This window comes from Mesoplodon densirostris, chromosome 6 (genome assembly GCF_025265405.1).
Source record: "Mesoplodon densirostris isolate mMesDen1 chromosome 6, mMesDen1 primary haplotype, whole genome shotgun sequence".
Lineage (NCBI taxonomy): Eukaryota > Metazoa > Chordata > Mammalia > Artiodactyla > Ziphiidae > Mesoplodon > Mesoplodon densirostris.
In genome coordinates, this window is record NC_082666.1 from 73,487,734 (window position 1) to 73,492,891 (window position 5,158).

General features: G+C 39.2%; 1 pseudogene; it reads left to right on the top strand.

The window, feature by feature from the left end:
* Positions 1-4,179: 4,179 nt before the first annotated feature.
* LOC132492079 (large ribosomal subunit protein eL21-like) lies at positions 4,180-4,798 on the top strand (annotated as a pseudogene).
* The last annotated feature ends 360 nt before the right edge of the window (positions 4,799-5,158 follow it).

Consider the following 5,158-nt stretch of genomic DNA (forward strand, 5'->3'; position numbering starts at 1 on the left):
GTCTTTGTGACACGATTTGTGCCAGTGTCCAACTCTGCCTAAGGCTCTGACCTGGTCTTTCCAGTTACTTGAAATTGCTATTCTTTTTGTTTGTTTGCTTAAACCGATTTTAGCTTCAGTCAAAGGAGTCCTAACCAATATACTGTTTTCTGTTTAGTGGTGTGGTAGTAAATGTTGAACAACCAGTTCTCGTTGGGAAGGAAAAGGAAAGGCCCTGATTTACAGTGCTTGCTAATTTCTATAGTCTAAATACCCCCACTATGACCAATTACAAGCTAACATGTCAACCTGTTCACAAATTTTCTAAGAATTTAATGATCTATGCTCATAAGCCAGCTTCAGCACACTACGGCTTCTGTATCTTTACTCAAGATATAAATAAAAATTTTGATCAAAACCAAGCCGAGGATCAAGCTCAGAAGCCAACTAGAGAACTCTCTTCTGTTGTCCAAGTTGTTGTGGATACGTCAATCAACATTCTTTGGGCAAGCCCAACAAGCTACAGATTTAACTCTTTTTACTAACATCCAGCCCATGTTTCTAAATACTTTGTCCACTATTACGAGAAAATGTCAGGAATTCTGCTAATGGCAAGTCCTCTACATTCTTGGATCCCTCTGTGCTGTCAGTCCGGTCCTTGTAGGAAGTGGAGTCACCTTGTCATGGCTCGCTTCAGTGACCCATGCTGCCTCCTGAAGACCACTGTTTTCCATCCTAAATGGCAAACCACCTGCTAAGCACTCTGGGGGAGGACTTTTATTGCTTGCCAGTTGTTTCTGGAATCTCTCCTTCTCCCCACTTGGAAAACTTGAACATGATCTGTGTCCAGTCTTTCTTCACTTTCACAGATTATTTTAGGTATGTGCCATGGGAGAAATCAGAAATGACTAGAGTTGGAATTTTGTCTAACCTTTATCATTTTTATTTTTGTAATTTTGCCAAAACCTATTTTCCCTCCAACAGATCTGCAATTTCTTATGGGTCTAGCGGCCTGCCTTATGAAAAGAAACTAGAGTTCTAATCGGTTCTTCAGTCCTGACATTTGTGTCTCTCTTAATAATGTTTGCTGTAGGCTTTGTGATGAGAAGCATACTTCCACTGGTAGAATTTTAGTTCTCTCTCCTTTTTCTTCACCCACATGTTCTTCATTGTGTCTGTTTCAGGTCTGTGGATTTCCAACTAAGTCTCAGCCTCTTAACATTTCATATTCTTCTTACTCCTCTGTAGGTATTTCTTTTCAATGATTCAACTTTCCACGGGGTCATACTTTGTGAGATCCTCAACCCACCAAGTTTCCTTGACACTTGTAAGACTGTAGTTCCCTCAGATTAAAATTCTGTGTTTGCCATGGTCATTCCTTTTGTGCATCATTATAAAGACATCTGAGGTCATCAGTGCTATAGCTGAACCCACTCTGTGGTTTCCTAGTGGGAATTATTGCCATTTTATCTAGTTAATTTTCTCTGTTGCTTTCATCTTTCAGTTTAAGGAACTCTTTTTCAGGTTAGGGATCATGAGTTAGCAAATGCATTCTTCTTGATCCCATGATACAGTGATACACCACATCCCTGGCCTGGGACTCAGTATTCTCCTGGCTTTACCATAGCCTTCATAACCAGAATCCTGTTCCTGGACATCATCTTTACAGCCAGCTCTTCACTTCCCAAATCTTCTGGACTCCAGCTGTCCTTGGGGAGAAGGACATGAAAGTAAGACCTATGCAACCAAGTCCCTTAGTTGCCAAACTAGGACCAGAAGGGCATAATGGCTATGGCGTTCAAAAGGGAGTTATGTTCTTAGGGTCTAGTCCCACCTTGGCTACTCACTGACTCAGTGACCTTGGACAAGCCACTTTAAGCCTCTGGGTTTTGTTTTTTTTGTTGTTGTTTTTTCCTCTCATTCGATAGGTGGAAATAGTTGTCTCCCATGAAGTAAGATGGTATGTGTGAAAATGTTTGTGAACTGAGCATTACACACAAGTGGGCTTCTGTTAGTAACGTTACCAAGGCTTCTTGTGAGATATAGGATGTGAAATTGTTGAAGGTGAATTGTTGAAGGTGAGGATTATAATCAGGTTTTCTGTCTCCAGGCCAGTTCTCATTCTCCCACAGGAATTTTTGAGCAGGAAGTAAGGAAAGTGAAAAAAAAAAAAAAAGGAGTGGCTTTATTTGGGTGGTGGAGGAAATATAATTTGAAACTTATGAAAAGTTGCAAGAATCAACATATACCCTTCACCCTGATTCGCCAATTGTTTATATTTGCCCCATGTTCTCATTCTTTCTCTAAACATATTTTTGTACATGTGTATTTTGAAACGATTTGAGAGTAAATTGGAGACACGACCCTTTATCCCTAAATACTTCTGTATCTCTTTCCTTAGACAAGGACATTTTCTCACAAAGTCATAGTACCGTTCTCAAAATCAAGAAATATAGCAGTGATGTAATACTATTTTCTAATCCACAGTCTATATTACAATCTTGTCAATTATCCCAATAAGTTCCTTTGTGGCTTCTTATTTTTAGTCCATGGTCTATTCCAGAATCACATATGGCGTTTAGTTGTTACGCCTCTTTAATCTCCTTTAATCTGCAGTAGTTCTTCAGCATTCCTTTGCCATGATTGACTGTAACATTTTTGAAGAGCACAGAAGAGTCATGTCCCTCAGCTTGGGTTTGCCTGATTTAACCCAGAGTTTGCTTTATCTAGGAAGGAGTAGCACAGAAATGATGTTGTGCCCCAGGTACATCAGGAGGCATCTTCAGTTTGTCCTATTTTTGCTGATGTTAACTTTGACCTTTTGGTTAAGGAGGGTCTGGCTTCTTAACTTGAAAGCTACTTCTTCTTTTTAAATTAATAAGGAATTTGGAGGAATGTATGCTGAGACTATGTAAATACTTTGTTACTCCTCAAACCTTTGCCCATGAGTTCTGGCATCCTTTGATGATTTTCTACCCCTACCATTTAAGTATAGCTGGATAATATTTGAAATATTCCCTGATGTATTTTTCCTTCTCAATAATGCTTCTTTGTTCTGTGTTCTTTCCATTGTTGGGACTAAGGCTCACTGCCCCAGGGAAGGGTGGATGCTGGGGACCTTTAAGAACAGAGTAAAATTCTTGACTTGTTCCAAAATGAGCTCTTGAAAGCCACAGCTGTCAATTTTAAGAGATGCATTTTTACAGGAAGAGAGGTGTTCCTTCTTCCTCCTTCCCTGCTTTCATTCTCACACCTTTTAATTTTAAAAGGTTGGCTTTGATGATTAGTAGCAAAGCCTAACCCCACTGGATAATTAATTCAGGAAAGAAACTTCAATGGATGCTAAAACCTGTTGGAGAATAGGCTATTTGCTTGATGTCAAAAGGATTACATCTCGGATTGCTTACAAATTTCAAGGAGAAGATGGTACCTTTGAAGGAGAGATCTTGCAGTTGTCACTCCAAGTAATAAAACTAGTAGCAAGACCACGTGACATTAAGTGCCTCCTGCTATGATGCTTTCTCACTGTATTTAAAATGAACATCACCTATGGAGTAATTTTGCCAGAATGGCTTAATCTGAATCATCTAGTCTCTAGACTAAATTTCCAATTTATCATAAATACATGGGAGAGAGGAGCAGGTTAAACGATATCACACACACACACAAAAATGGTCATGAAGAACCAAGGGGCAAGATGGGAATAAAGACGCAGACCTACTAGAGAATGGACTTGAGGATATGGGGAGGGGGAAGGGTAAGCTGGGACAAAGTGAGAGAGTGGCATGGACATATATACACTACCAAACGTAAAATAGATAGCTAGTGGGAAGCAGCCGCATAGCACAGGGAGATCAGCTCCATGTTTTGGGACCAGCTAGAAGGGTGGGTAGGGAGGGTGGGAGGGAGGGAGACGCAAGAGGGAAGAGATGGGAACATATGTATATGTATAACTGATTCACTTTGTTATAAAGCAGAAACTAACGCACCATTGTAAAGCAATTATACTCCAATAAAAATGTTTAAAAAAATAAAATCAATTTTAAAATAAATAAATAAATAAATAAATGATATCACAAGTAAGCTATCAGATGAATTCAGAATGTGAGATTTTTTTTCCCCAATAGGAAAAAATAAAGGAGAGGGAGTTGTGCTAGACAAGATGATACTAAAGAGACAAAACAGCTTTTCGGCTGGAACCGCCATCTTCCAGTAATTCGCCAAAATGACCAACACAAAGGGAAAGAGGAGGGGCACCCGCTACATGTTCTCTAGGCCTTTTAGAAAACATGGAGTTGTTCCTTTGGCCACATACATGCGAATCTACAAGAAAGGTGATATTGTAGATATCAAGGGAATGGTCACTGTTCAAAAAGGAATGCCCCACAAGTGTTACCATGGCAAAACTGGGAGAGTCTACAATGTTACCCAGCATGCTGTTGGCATCATTGTAAACAAGTTAAGGGCAAGATTCTTGCCAAGAGAATTAATGTGCGTATCGAGCATATTAAGCACTCTAAGAGCCGGGATAGCTTCCTGAAACGGGTGAAGGAAAATGATCAGAAAAAGAAGGAAGCCAAGGAGAAAGGTACTTGGGTTCAACTGAAACGCCAGCCTGCTCCACCCAGAGAAGCACACTTCGTGAGAACCAATGGAAAGGAGCCTGAACTGTTGGAGCCCATTCCCTATGAATTCATGGCATGATGGGTGTAAAGAAAATAAAAGACCTGGACTGTATAAATGATTCTCTTAATTGAGTAGAAGTGTGTGACCCCCTTACCCAAACAAATATTTAAAGCACATTTTAATTGTGTCTGAATTCAGTGGGTGACATCTTTTTACTTTTCAAATTTAGTGGGTTTTGTTCCTGAAAGATGTGAGGTAGTTTGTTGTGCAGTATACTCCACTGGTTAATAAACTGCTAGATATTACTTATATATATAAAAAAAAAGACAAAACAACCAAATGTAATGGTTAACCTTTATAAGATTCTGTTTTGGGTTTGTTTTTTAAGCCATAAAACAGGTTATTGGCATACTTGGAGAAATTTTAATATGAACTGGATATGAATTGCTGGAGTTGTGATTTATGAAATCATTGTCAAATTTCTTATTTGTGATAATGTAGTAATTGTACAGGAGAATTTAGAGTACACATGCCAAGATATTTAGAGGTGTTG